A 16,136-nucleotide genomic window follows, 5' to 3' on the forward strand; every position below is an offset into this window, starting at 1 on the left:
CCTGACATAGCTTTATCAAAAGCACCACATCCATTTCCTCTAACTCCGCCATTCATACCTCTAAACATAAAAAATTCTGAAAAATCATTCAATGTTACCCCAGTTTACAGTAATGAATTAAAATTTGCTCAACTTCAATATGAATTATATTTAAAAAACTTCATTGTTATTGATAAGAAAAATGTCGGATTTAATTTTTTTCGCAATAGTAAAGGTATAATTCATTGTCATGGATGTTTTCAAAACTCAAAAGCGTTAACTTATGATCATAAATTCCCAAAACTTTTACCGCGAGACCATGATTTTGTAAAAAAATTGATTATGAATATTCACATTAAATACTTCCGCATGGGAGTCTCTCATATTTTATTGATAATTTGTTGTGAATATTGGATCAAAAATGGTAGATAAGCTGTTGAACGAATGCGTTAATTGCAGATGACTCGACGGTGGTCTGTTTATCATTCCTGATCTTCCTCCTTTTCCTACCAAATGAGTCTCAAAAGTTATTCCTTTTACTTATGTTGGCGTCAATTACTTTGGTCCTTTTTTTGAGAAATGTTGTGGAAATCCGAAATGTAAAGAAATTCATCATTGTTATTTTCACCTGTTTAACTGTCCAAACTATTCATTTGGAACTTGTCGAAAGTATGAAAGCTACAGATTTCTTAATCCTTTTTCATCATTTTATTGCGGAGAGAAACATGCCAAAAAAGATCATTTATGATAACACCGCACAATTTAATAAATTTAAATCTTCATCGATCACGTTTGGAGAGAAAATTTAAGAAAAAATAACGAATTTGTTTCCTTCTTACTCGAAAATAATATCAAATGGAACTTTATTCCTGAAAATGCTCTCTGGATGGGATGTGTCTACAAATGTTTGATTTTGTCAGTGAAGAAATGTATCAAAAAGTCAGTCTGGCATACTCAATTTTGAAAATTTGAAAACAACGTTAAAAGAAATCAAAAATGTATAAAACTCAAAAGCTACTCGCATATGTGTGTGGTTATCTCGAAGATGTAATTACTCCCGCTCATTTCATTTGTAATCAAAGTCACATTTCAGTCGACAATGAATTGAGTCTTATTAATACAAGATCCAAATTATCCAACATTTGGAATTCATGAAAAAAGGTTTTACAATCATTTTGGTGTATTTGGTATAAAGATTAAAGATTACTTATCCAATTTAAGTAAAAAGGACAATTTTTATACAAAGAAATGCTGTTTGTCACATACCAAGTGTGGGAGAAGCAGTATTAGCAGAAGAGGAATTGGAATGCAGTATTTCTTTTTTTCAACAACATTTGACCACCCACAAGTAATTAAAGCTTTTCTCATCTCATCAAAATAATTGGAATAAGATAGAGCAGATTTTGAGACCGAGAGGGTTAAATTTTGAAAAAGTCGTTTTAGGTGACAATCGAAAAATTTCAGAAGTGTGAGGTCAAAGAAGAATTTTCTGACCAATTTGTAAAATTCCAGAGAAAATGAAAAAAAGTGTTTTTTCAAATTTCTCCGGTAATTTCATATTATATCCCTCTACAAGTGCCAAAAATCAACTTTAGCACACATAACTTAGGCAGATGCTGGGGTCTAAAGGTAGAGGAGAAGGTACAATTATGGACCCAGGTACAAATATGGACCCCCCCCCCATGGTTTAGTGTACAACCACTAGCGCTACGGTCATGCTGGGTACTAAAAATTATACTAGTATTGTAGTATCGATGATCCATGTACTTATTTCGGATCCATGCAAACTTGGGTGTCTCTCATCAGCAATTGTTTTTTTTGCGCATTATTTTCTTGCCAATGGAAAATTTTACAAGTTTTTCATTCAGTAATTCATCAACTACAAATAAAGTTCGGAAAAAAATTATTAGCGAAGTAAGTAGCTTACAATGTGTACTTTCAAAATAAACTTTCATATTTGTCTGTAGTCTGTACTTCAACTGATTTTCATAATTTTTTTCATTTTTCATAAACTGAGCCGATTTTTTGCATGGGTATAAATATGGACCCCTAAATTTTTTTACCTAATTCTGATTCAATATTTTTTAGAATGTCGAGAAAAGTGTTATTAACAAATAAGAGAAGTCCAAAGTGTCGAAAATGGAACCTTGATTCAATGGTTTTTAGAATACCGAGAAAAGTGTTATTAATAAAGAAGACAAGTCCTAAGCATCGAAAAACATCTTTAAATAAATTTTTGTTCAATTTTCTGAAATTTTTATTCATTTTTGAGGGGGGTCCATATTTGTACCATTTTATGTCACTTTTCTAAATTTCAAATTTCTCCGTGAGTTTTCAACAAAAAAATTAAATTTTTTTACACAGTATACTAGAGTCTTTGGCCTTTCGAATGGTATACTCGAAAAAAAATGTTGATAATTTTTTTCACTCTTTAAAGCCAAAAAGCTAGAAGGGGTCCATATTTGTACCTTCTCCTCTATCAAAATTTTGATTTTTGGTCAATCCTGCCCCCCCCCAATTAAAAAGTGTGCCTAAAACGATAATAACAATCCTCAGAATATATCGAATGTCAAAAGTCACCATGAGTTATTTTTTAGGCCCTAAATATTCGAAAAATTGTTCAAAAAAGCTCGAAAAATACGATTGGGCAGCTACAACTTTGGAAATTGTCTTTTCCAGTTAAAAGTCTAATATTAGACAATTTCAAAAGTGAAGCACCTCTGTTGCATTTTCGACCGTTTTTAGAAAACTTTTTGACAATTTTTGGGTCCAAAAATACCCCATTTTTGATGCGCAGACTCGAAATCGAGCTTGAACTCCAGAAATGTACAAGACTTGTGATTGTGACTTGAAAAAACGATTCCCAAAGTTGCAGCTGCCCAATCGCACTTTTCGAATTTTTTTTTTGGGCAATTTTTCGATTATTTGAGGTCCGAAAAATTCCTCGTGGGCTCTGTCGAAGGATTGATTTCTGAATTTTGAATACTCGCTGGAGGCTCCAGAATGGGCCAAAACTTGTAGTTTTTGGTATTTGAATTGAAGGAATTGTTCAGGTTGGTCCAGTTTGCTCAAAAACTTCACATTCCATGTGAAATTCAAAAAATCGTCGATTAGAATTTAATTTTCCACTTTTTTCTGGAATTTGCAAATTAAAAAAAAAATGTATTTTTGGACTCGCACCATCAAAATTTCTCGGCGATCAGCTGCAAATTTCGAGAAGGTGCCCAATAAACACTTATCAAAGTGATAGGTACTCAAATTCATTTTTAGCCTGTCTAAAAACAAAATTCCAAGTTTCTGGAAAGTAATTTTTTGAAAATAATCCAGCAGTCAGAATCAATTAAGTATTGAGAACTCACGAAGGAAATGAAGATAAACTTCAAAATTACATAAATATGATTTTTGAAAGCTGATTTCATGACATAAGGAAGTCAAACTTTGATACAGTTTTCTCTGCAATGATTTTTAAATTTGAAAAATTTGCAAAAAAAAAAAAAGATTCAGATAGCTATAGTTTTCCTCTATCTACGCACATCCCTTCCATTCTTCTCCGATCCGTTATAGAGAAAAGTCAGTCTACACCAGATGCCAGATTTTCTTTCATCTGATCCCCCGGTCCCTCTTTTCTCCCTCACTCTCACTAACCGTTGGCAAAATCCGCTACATACACTATAATATACAAGAAGAAGAGCATTATTGCGACGGCGAGCATCACTTCCTAATTACAATGATAAATCAGCCAAGCGTCGGGCGCGTGCGTGTCTGTTGGTCACCATTATTAAAACGACGACCTAATCGACTTTTTATTTAGTCCACTCGGTTCCGTTATTTATATGTGCGAGTACTTAAAACTTATACAAGTACATCATCATCAAAGTGCACGATGAAGGGAGAAGTTTGAAAATGAATAAACGTGCATACCTTTACCTACCTACCTAGTGTATTATATATGTAGTATAGGCAATAGGCTATTGGTAGGTACGCTATACGTATCATTAACAGTTTAATGTCACTTTATATACTGTAACTACACACTATATACTTGAAATACCAGTGAAAGTGACATCAATTTTGAACGTAGGTAGGTAAGGTACATGTTAATTGTCACCCAAAAGACAAAAATTCGTGTGTTTGCGTTGTGTTGCCTTCCTAGGTATGTATTTATATAGGTACTCGTGTAAACATTATGAAAACAACAGGCATGGATCTTGTATTAGCAATCAGGTGCTAATTCGTCGAAAAGAATTTTCATCGGAGTGACTGACCTATTGCTCGAGATTTACGTGAATATCACATCGTTTGGATTTTTTTCCAATATCAAAGTCCAACTTATGAACTCTTTAATATTTCTTAGGTGCCTGTTTTTTTTTTTTTTTTTAATAAATAGATTAGATACCTTATTAAGAATAAACCATAATCTGAAAGATTTGTCAAATTTACAAATATGTACCTGGTGCGAGAATCTGTAAAGCTAAATTGAAAGAGCATGGAAAAATATGTACATCACTTCCAAAATTTCAAGTACATGAAGTGCATTTTTCGATTTTCGGCGAATTTTTGAAAATTTCCAGAGAGCTAAAATATGACAAGAATAAAATTATGTGGAAATTTAAACTTTGAAAAATTAATTGAATTCTTAAAAAATTCAATTCAAGAGTTGTTACCAGGCTACAATTTTTTGAAACGATGGATTAGAGAATTGGTGACTCGAAAAAGAATAATGCAAATTGAATTTTCAAAACTGCCCTTGAACTGATTTAAATTTTTCTTCGATTAGATTTTTATACTTTTTGACGAAAAGTGGAATATCATGAATGGGTGCAGATCAGCTGTAAAGTGTAATTTATGATTTGATTCTGTTGGCGAAATTTTGTAGTATAAAGAAAGATCAAAAATTATCAGTTCGAGCAGCTAAAATTCTACTTTCAGTGATTCTGATTAAGTAATATTAGATTTATTTTCAAAAAAATAACTTACAACTCTCCAACGGAAATCAGAACTGGTTGTACAAGTATCTTACCTTAAGTAACCCCTTGATGAGCCACGATGAAAAGGAAGAGAAAATTCTGTTGAACTATAGAAACTCGAGGATAGCTAGGTAGATAAGTTTTGGAAATTGGTCATAGGTTATTTACAGTTTTTTTTTTTATTTTTTATTTAAGTATTATTATTTCTTCTAAATACTTAACATTTCCAAATAATTAAATCATCTTGAAAAAAAAATTAATTCGAAAATTGATAGTTTTACCATGTAGCGTTTTATTTCAGAGAACATCGATGTTGAAAAACATCTACTTACACTCTGGTGAAGGTACACAGATATTAGATACTTACATAGTGTAAGTATTTGCGTCTAACAGCATTCCATTAAGCTATGATATTAGATATTAGGTGCCTTGTCACCAGTGACCCGGACCTTGTTCGAGTAATAAACTCTATTCTTTCGCTATAGGTAGGCAGTAGGTTGTACTGCGTAGTGTGTGTATGTGAGGCGAAAGTGAAGCCAGCCGCGGGCCAGAGTGGTAAAAAAATTAAACCTATTTAAAGAGCTCGCGTTAACCGGCCAGCTTTATTTACCGAGCTAACAGATCATCGCTCGGCGGCATATTTTTCCCTCCTGAGAAGTACATATTGTTTGATGTCTCGAAATTGAACTTTCTTTTTTCTTTCATTTTTGGCCGCGCTGTGTAAAGGTAAAGGACTAATTTTATACATATATCGGCGTGTTGAAAGTTTTCAACGGACTGAATTGAAAATCAATTAGTTTATGAGAATCTAACGACGATGAGGAGCCTCAGAACTCTGAGAAGAAAGGTCGTTTGAGAAATTGAGTAGGAATGTGTTTTCATGCACGGGTGGTTGAAATGTTGAGAGCTGAGGATCGAGAAGGATGGATGTAAATTTGTTGTTTTCTCTGTTTGATTAAACTGATTGTACCTATTGTGTTGTGTTTGTTCGTCATTTTCGTAATTTAGATGGAAAATGCGCATATATTTCATATTCGCGAGTGAAATACCTACGTAGGTGTCTGTACGAGTAAATGTAATGAGAACATCGAAAAATTATTTAAATAAAATTCAAGCGTATCATATTTGTTGAGATGGTGATTTCATGTGTTTGGAATATGCATATTCAAATGTTTAATAATTTTATTTTCACCACAATTATGTACAAATATGATTACCAGTTTTATTTTATGTAAATCGTTTTTTTCTCTTCCGAATTCCCCAAAAGATTTGAAGGATGTGTAATTTGTTCATTCGTCAACAGCTTTCTTCTGGTTTGTCGTCGTAGTCGTATATGCTTTGAAGGATCTGGTGATCGCCCTGGTCTGTATCATATTTCTGAACGTATCTAATAGTTTTGATTTTTCCTTGATTCATTTTGTCATCATTGATTCTCGGTTGAAAACCTGAGCTCTGAAGACATTATTGTACATATTAAATTTAAAAAAATAATTCGTTCTAGAATAATTCGGCAAAAAATATTCAATTCGTTCGCAAGTGATTCACGAAAAATTAATCAACTTGTTCGTAAATGATTCACTAAAAGTTAACCAATTCGTTCGTAAATGACTCACTGAAAATCAATCAAACGAATCAATTCGTTCGTGAATGCTTTACTGAAAATCAATAAAATGAATCAATTCGTTCGTGAATGATTCACTGAAAGTTGATCAATTCGTTCGTAAATGATTCACTGAAAATTAACCAATTCGTTCGTGAATGATTCATTGAAAATCAGTCTAATGAATCAATTCGTTCGCGAATGATTTACTGAAAATCAATCAAATAAATCAATTCGTTCGTGAATGATTCACTGAATGTTGATGAATTCGTTCGTAAATGATACACTGAAAATAAATCAAATGAATCAATTCGTTCGCGAATGATTCACCAAAAATTAATGAATTCGTTCGCGATTGATTCACTAAAAATTGATGAATTCGTTCGTGAATGACTCACTGAAAATCAATCAAATGAATCAATTCGTTCGTGAATGATTCACTGAAAATCAATCAGATGAATCAATTCGTTCGCGAATGATTCGAAAAATTAATCAATTTGTTCGTAAATGATTTCACTAAAAACTAACCAATTCGTTCGTGAATGATTCATTGAAAATTAGTCAAATGAATCAATTCGTTCGCGAATGATTTACTGAAAATCAATCAAATACATAAATCAATTCGTTCGCGATTGATTCACTAAAACTTGATCAATTCGTTCGTGAATGATTCATAGAAAATCAATCCAATGAATCAATTCGTCCGCAAATGATTTGGAAAAAAACATCCAATTCGTTCACAAATAATTTGCCAAAAATCAATCTAATCGTTCACGAATAATTCGCCAAAAATTAATCAATTCGTTCGTGAATGACTCACTGAAAATCAATCAGATGAATAAATTCGTTCGTGAATGATTCACTAAAAATTATTCAATTCGCACTGAAAATCAATCAAATGAATCAACTCGTTCGCAAATGATCTGCCAGAAATCGACCATTTTGTTCGTAAATGTTTTGCCACAAATTGACCAATTCGTTCGCGAACGAGTCGCTTATACGAATAAATTTGTTCGCGAGTGATTCGCCAGAAATTAACCAATTGGTTCGCGGATGATTTGCCTAAAATTAATCAATTCGTTCGTAAATGATTCACTAAAAATCAATCAAATGAATCAAATCGTTTTAATTCGTTCGTGAATGACTCACTGAAAATCAATCAAATGAATAAATTCGTTCGTGAATGATTCACTACAAATTGATCAATTCGTTCGTGAATGATTCACTGAAAATTGAGCAATTCGTTCGTGAACGATTCACTGAAAATCAATCAAATAAATCAACTCGTTCGCAAATGATCTGCCAAAAATCGACCAATTTGTTCGTGAATGATTCGTCAAAAAGTGACCAATTCGTTCGCGAACAAGTCGCTTATTCGAATCAATTTGTTCGCGGATGATGCCTAAAATTAATCAATTCGTTCGTAAATTATTCACTGAAAATCAATCAAATGAATCAAATTGTTCACGAATGATTCGCCAAAAATTAATCAATTCGTTCGTGAATGACTCACTGAAAATGAATCAAATGAATCAACTCGTTCGCAAATGATCTGCCAGAAATCGACCATTTTGTTCGTAAATGTTTTGCCACAAATTGACCAATTCGTTCGCGAACGAGTCGCTTATACGAATAAATTTGTTCGCGAGTGATTCGCCAGAAATTAACCAATTGGTTCGCGGATGATTTGCCTAAAATTAATCAATTCGTTCGTAAATGATTCACTAAAAATCAATCAAATGAATCAAATCGTTTTAATTCGTTCGTGAATGACTCACTGAAAATCAATCAAATGAATAAATTCGTTCGTGAATGATTCACTACAAATTGATCAATTCGTTCGTGAATGATTCACTGAAAATTGAGCAATTCGTTCGTGAACGATTCACTGAAAATCAATCAAATAAATCAACTCGTTCGCAAATGATCTGCCAAAAATCGACCAATTTGTTCGTGAATGATTCGTCAAAAAGTGACCAATTCGTTCGCGAACAAGTCGCTTATTCGAATCAATTTGTTCGCGGATGATGCCTAAAATTAATCAATTCGTTCGTGAATGATTCACTGAAAATTGATCAAATGAATCAACTCGTTCGCAAATGATCTGCCAAAAATCGACCAATTTGTTCGCGAATGATTCTCCAAAAATTAACCAATTGGTTCGCGGATGATTTGCCAAAAATTAAATCAATTCGTTCGTAAATGATTCACTGAAAATCAATCAAATGAATCAATTCGTTCGCAAACGAGTCACTTATATGTACTAATCAATTTGTTCGCGTATGGTTCGCTTAAAATTGACCAATTCGTTCGTGAATGATTCACTAAAAATCGATTAGATGAGTCAATTCGTTCGCGGATGGATCGCTTATATGAATCAATTTGTTTGCGAGCAATTCACTAAAAATTAATCAATTCGTTCGTGAATGATTCACTAAAAATTAATTAATTCGTTCACGAATAATCATTCCCCAACGAATAAATCAATTTGTTCGATCAATAATCGTTCGTGAATGATTCGAGTCGCTTCGCTGATAACTTCTCTCCAGGTCATAATGTATCTAACTATCCATGCGTATAGTGAGGACCACTTTCAAAATAAGTAAATGGTAAAAATGTATTTTTTGGCGTCTGGCGTTTCAAAAAAAAAAAAATACTCCAAAATGTCGAAATATGCAATTAGGCAGTTTGAATTAATTCGAAGAATGTGTTTTTTTGTTGTTTTTTTTCATGTGTCATAATTATTCAACTTTCAAAGCGTTTTGAGATCTACTTTCAACCTTACTCTCCATGCAACAGACCCTTGTCCTTCTCTTTGTTCTCATACTTTAATTTCATGATTTCATACAAACGTGTGAAATCCATCTTCTGTTTTGCGATTTTGCCTACGTGAGTATTCAACGCAACATCTCAAACGTAGCAACATCACACAGCATACTTGATGTTTTGCAGGAGTTTTTCGATAGTTTTAATTCGCACATCTCGTTCAGAATTGAATAATACCGGCAATCTGCATTTATTTTGTTCATCTGCTTAAGATGCATCGAATCTCTAACATAAATTGATAATGTTTGAAATACTCTATATGATACTTACTGATTCTTTGTTTGTCTTTGTTGGTAGGTACATATTATTTTTTCTCAAAAAAATAGTCGTTTCATGCTATTTTAAACTACAAAAAAAATATTTACACTCTTTCAAAGTTGACTTCTAAAGTTCTTCAGAATTTTGTTTGGACAACTTTAAATTACTGTAATTTCATTTTATAGTTCAAGATAAGGAGATGAGGTGCTCGTGAAAATCGTTTATGCCTAGATCAATGAAAAACCATAGAAAAATAGATGTGAATGGGGGAAGGGGGTTAAAGAGATAGCTAGGATATCTAATTAATAAAGAAACCCGATATTAATTAGCGATTATATCTGCATTAGAGTAGATAGGTACCAAATGAAAAAAAAAGTCTCCATTTAGCCTATATTGATCTAGACTGAGGCGTTCTTCGGTATAAAACAGACGAGTTTTGTTTTCCGTTCGCTACGAATGACGCAGCATTTTGTACACATACATGATTGTATTGTCTTTAACTATTAACGCGAGAGACTATCTAAGTCGATTTAAATTTTCAATTTATATTCGATTTAAATAAACACACCGACAACGACGATAATCCTCCAAAGGCTATTTGAAAATTGGATTACACGGACCTAGTTTATCGGTCGATGTGGTTTTGTATTTTCTTATATGTATTGACACGCGCCCAACCGGCATTTATGATTAATTTTTTCTCTGATCTCTTTGTACGAGTACCTAGCTCGTGTTTGATTTATGAATTTTTCAAAACGATCGAAAATCAATGATGGGAGGTTGATATTGATTAATAGTTCGGATAATGCGAGCACTCGAGCAGACGATCTGGAAGTGATGTGTTAATGGAATTGCATAGTTGTAAAATGTAGGTGAGCAATTGAACGAGAGATGTCGAAGGTTTTTCAACAGTGTATAGCAAACTAACCGGCATGATGTTGATTTTGGTTTGCGGGCGTGTTTAAAATTAGAGCGATTGAGTTACTTACTACTTGAATGGGGAATTTTCGAAGTGAAGTACACAATGAATTGAGAGTTGTGTTGTGTTAATAAACGAGCTTTGTTAGATCATCAGAGTGAAATACGGTTTTATGATTGATTACTTGAGTTGAATGTAGGTAACATTTATACTTTTGTCAAACTTAAATGAAGTGAAAGATTTTTTTTAGAGCTTCCATTCTGAATATTTGAACAGAATAATATTGCCTGTAATTTTCTAATTAAGTTCAGTATGGAAATAATCATAAAAAATTTGGAATTGTGGATAATTTTGTCAAAAAATCACTAAAATACCGGAATTTTTGTTTATATATTGACCATTGAAATAAAGCTGAATGGGCTCAACATTTAGGTAATTACTCGTAGGTACATATGTACTGAATCAGTTAAAATTTAAATTCTAGGAAAATGAAAATGAAAATCAAAGTACATAAGTGAATATATTAGTTAAGTATCTAAGAATTTGAATAAAAAATGAAAAACAAAACCAATAAAGAACACAACTAAGAAAAATATCCATTGAGTTTAGATTTTCCCAAAAAGAGTTAGGTACATGATCCAGTAGACAAATTTTTGAACCACTCAAATAAAAATTGAACAATAATTTCTGGGACTGAATTCCATTTTTTGTTTTCAGGAAGAATTTTTGATTTTATGATTTGATTGTTTTCCACGAAAAACTGAAAATTTGATCAATTGCAGTAAAAAACCTGTATGTATATTTGATTTGTACTTAACCTTCGCAATGAAAAAAATGAAAATTTTAATGTTCGTAATTTGCATTTATGAGTGACAAACAAACTCTACCTATTTATTGCCATCTCTTTCCATCTGGTTAAATTGAGACACAATTTTCGTGTTGTTCCCCTATTATTTTTATCAAAAATGAGGTACCTAAATTGATTGCTGAAGAAAGATACTCACGAAATTTGAAAAGTTGTTCCCTAAATTGATAGAAAGTCAGGAGCATAATTATTACGAGTTTGTAGGGCTGGCTACGGTTTTATTTGTACCCTTTTAAGATAATTTTATTGGAAATGTGAATTCAAAAATTCTTTGGAGACTATGAGGTGACTCAAATCCAAAACGGATGCAAATTCAATCACCAGCGATTCAAATTTGGCATTGTTATGGTTTTTCGTGGTGGATATTTCAAATTTTTCAGTAATCAAAAAATTGTTGAAACTTTTTTCGGGACTTCAAAAATTTTCTTCAATTAATTAATCTTCTCAACATTCAGGGTGTTTACAGGCCGAAAAAATTACGAATTTACAAAGAAGGTACGAAATTGGAAAATGACCCAAAAAAGTACGAAAAAACGTCAAAAACGTACGAAATTTACGAAATTTGTACGAAATTTTAATAGGATTTAAATGTTAATTTGCCGACAAAATTACCATAATGTATCCTTAAAATTTTTATTTTTTTCAAAAGCTTTTGCCCTCGCTTCGCTCGGGCTAAATTATTGTTTTCTATATTTTCTCAAATTATTCATTGTGTTTGGAAAGTAGTTAGTTAGTTTTAAACAAACTGTTTAAAATGTCATTGGTGGAAAAACAGGATTTTTCACGTTAAAATTACTACTGTTTCGCTTCTTGGAACTACAATACTACATATTTAAAAAAGCTTTTGCCCTCGCTTCGCTCGGACCAATTTGGTACTCTTTTCTCGTTTACAATTTCAAAAAACCATTGATAAAATTGAAAAAAATTAAGATAAGAAAAACAGAATTTCTTACATTAAAAGTGATATTGTTCTGCTTTTCGAACTACAATTTTCTAAAGCTTTTTCCCTCGCTTAGCTTGGGACTGTTTTCTTTTTCAAAATTGAAATTCTTTTTAAAAAATCGCCAACAAAGTATTCAATTTTTAAAGTTTCAAAGTAAATAATAAAATTCTCGCATACCTACTTCTCGAAATACAATTTTTCAATAGTTTTCGCCTTCACTTGGACCTGTTCTCTGACTTTTTTCTTATCAAAATTAACATCCTAAAAACATCTTTCCATATCTAAAATTTTATAAACCAAAAAACATTGTTTTTTTTTATAGTTCTCTCGAAATAGTATTTTGAAATCAAATTTTCAAAAACTTTCGCCCTGGCTTCGCTCTGGCCAATTTTTCTCTTCTTTTAAAATTGGAGACTTTTGAGCGCCCAAAAATTCAAAACAGAAAATGAACATTTCTGTAAGTCTTATTAAATATGATATCAATCAGCAAAATGGGCAGTTTTTCTCTAGTTCTGTTGACAAATTTTCAGTCAAACCCCCTCCCCCTCTCAAAAAACCTCTATGGGCCAAATTATATGTATTCGTTCCGGGCTAGCGTCGACTCTCGACGAGCCAAACCACACTGATCAGAACGTTAAAATTTTGATTTTTGCAGCCAAAATGACATGATACACCCCCTCCCACCAATGTACCTACAAAGTATAACTATTGAAAATATAGTACAAAAAAAATACGATAAAAGTACGAAAAAGGTATGAAATTTTGTTTTTTGGATTTAGTAGACAGAGGGTGTTCGAGAAATGTTACCATTTTCTGAGAATTACCCTTTTACATTTTTGTTTTTTTTATTTGAAAAAGCATAAAGCTAAATCGTTGCAATTTTAGTCCATTTTTAATTTTCAAAATTTTCTCAAAAATTTAAAAATCAATTCGGGCAGCTAAAATTTTTGTTGGAGGGTTTCAGACGTTGCTCTATCCAAAAATCACAATTTACCCCTGGAAACCTTGATCACTTGAACAGAAAAGAAGAAATACTTATAACTCGTCTACGAATAGGTCATTCTAAAATCACACACAACCACCTCTACCAAAAAATTCGTAACTGCGAGAATGAACCTACATCCATCCAACATTTACTTTTCATCTGCCTTAAATTACAGCAAACAAGACTATCTCTCCAATGAAGTAGACCCAAATTCAATGACTATCCTAGACAACCCTTCTGAAATCCAAAAATTCATAACCCTACTAAAAAACATCAACCTTATAAATCAAATATAAACCCCTTTCTTCGCGGGTGTAATAATCCTGCAATTATAAACACCCCCCTCTAAAAAAAACACTCCTGTTCAAATCGGTGGTAACCACTTCGAGACGTTCAGGGTATTGCGAGCTTAATTAATTTCTAGGTTGTATGTTTGCTGTGAAATGACTTCCAAAATCAACTTATGCTCTTTTTGAGGTATTTTTGAGCTTTCATGAATTTTCAATGATGAAAAAATTTCTAAAATACGAGTAGATAATTATGAATTTGATAGAGAAATAAGTGGAACTACAGATAGAACTGAAACTGGTTAAAAACTCAAATGAAGGAACTGAAACTCAAAATACTACCTAGACTGAAAAAAGTGAAACTGAAAAGTAAAAATGTTGCCATCATTGTGAATTTTTGAATTCTCATAGCAAGGTGTCTACAGGTTGTGAAAGTAGTGAAAAAAGAGGAAAGCTGATGCCAAAAACTCTGAAGAATTAAACAAAAAATTTGCATACTTATTTTTGAAATAAAAAGACAGAGGCTGATTCAATTAAAACGAAATAGAAGTTTGAAATATAGATAAAAATATTAAGTACCTAAGTACACCTGTGTTTGAAAAAGAAAATTGAAGATTGATTTGTTGCTAATTTAGATACTTCTTGAATTGTTTCATTTCTAATAATATCGTGTTTATATACTTATATGTATTTTGTAAGTTTGTTGATTTTGTGTTTGGTCAATATTTACAAAAAAATGCAACATAAAATTGTATTTTTGAATTTTTATATTTTTCGAGTTCGTTCATGTTGTATTTTTAAAGCCAAAAAAATATATGAAAATATCAATTGGGAGGGAGAAGGGGGGTTGGGTTGTAAACAATTTTTGGAAGGATTGATTTTTTTTTTTGAAAGGTACCTAGTGATTTTTGATCAACAAATTCCTGCACACACTCTGCATAGAGAATGGTAACTTTTTTATTTTCGACTCCTTTTTTTCCAAATGGAAAAATATTTGATATTTAAGAAAATTTTCCAAAAATCCAAAAATGGAATTTGACTTGTTTAAAGGTGAGGGAAATAAGAGGTCGAATGGCGGACGAACCTAATCGCAATTTGTAACTTTTTCTGTGAAATCTAAAACACGGCTATAATTCGATGTTCTGAGCAATTCGAAATAATTATGTAATTTTTATTACTCGTAAAAGAACTGTATCTATCTAATGCACAGTTTCTACTCTTTTAACTCATCCAATTCATCGATTATCGATTTATCAATTAATTAAACTAATTCTATACGTAAGTAGGAAATCTTGCGATCGTAAATGAACGTGAACGTGCTCGCATTGTCGTGCACCTAATAGGTACATCTGTGATACATTTACGTAGGTAGGTACTCAGATGGATACAGAAATCGAAAGAAAAACGTCTCGTTTCGAAGCACTACAGGTACGCAGGTTGTATTCGTGATTTTGTTTTGCTCGATTGGTTTAATTTTCCAATAAAAACATTTACTTTATGTACGAGTTGTACGAGTCCAGCACCTATTCGTATAGAAAACACAGAGAAGAAAAAGAACAACAAACAGCAGGTACTCGTAAAAAGCCGCGCACCATCAAATCAGCGGGTTGTTAACAACCACGAGTTGATACATGTAGGAGAGAAGTACAACACTGACGTGAACAAGTTCTGCTCAATTAAACGTCAATTTCCTCCAATGTACATGATGCGACATCTTTCCATAGTTTTTGGTGCCATTTGCCATTTCCCAGAATTTCTTCAAATCACCTGGAATTCTTCGATGACCAATTCGATTTTGGTTCATCAATAGGAACCCCAAACTTGTCCAACCAAATCCATCGTGAATTAGGTACTTGAAAGCTGATGAAAAAAATATGGAGTGAATTTAGGGTTGAAGTCGAAATCGAACCAAGGTCCGGAGAAACCAATTACAATAATGCATGGTCCAAAGAGGAAATTTCTAATCGTCGAGTGACGCGTGTACGAGTATTAAACAGACTAGTCGTTTATTTGTTATCGTTAATTAAATTCTTTACCGTTGTACCTACTTGTAGAAAGTCTATCGGGTATCTCTTTTGTTTATATGAAATCATATTGTGCACGAGATGTTTAAATCGGGCTATGACTATTTGATTTCCGTGAGTGGTGTTTTCTTTCGTTTGCTTTATTATTATAAGTATAGAAATCAAATGTATCGATGTCGAATGTTGTGGCATGGCACCTTATTGTTAATTGAATGCCAACGAGAAGTGTTTGGATTAACGTTTTGTTCGATTTAATAATTTAGGCCTCTTGATTTCACATCGAGATGTTTTTGAATGCGAATGCGAATTTCATCATCAAGGTCGAAGAAATTGTCCCGTTTGAGTTCATCAAGCGAGGTACCTATGTAATTGAAACTCGTGAAACCTTATATTTACTTTTACTCAGGAAAGTCCTCAGTGCAAGGTGAATGAATCGTAGAGAAATTCAATCTAGGCTACGGGTTATTTCAACTAGCAATATTT

General features: G+C 32.5%; 1 long non-coding RNA gene across 1 annotated transcript in view; it reads left to right on the plus strand.

Moving 5' to 3' along the window:
- The window catches only part of LOC135841868 (uncharacterized), a 312,604-nt gene that overhangs the window by 39,976 nt on the left and 256,492 nt on the right, over positions 1–16,136 (plus strand). The gene's annotated exons all lie outside the window — the stretch shown is intronic.

Source organism: Planococcus citri, chromosome 3 (assembly GCF_950023065.1).
Source record: "Planococcus citri chromosome 3, ihPlaCitr1.1, whole genome shotgun sequence".
Taxonomy (NCBI): Eukaryota; Metazoa; Arthropoda; class Insecta; order Hemiptera; family Pseudococcidae; genus Planococcus; species Planococcus citri.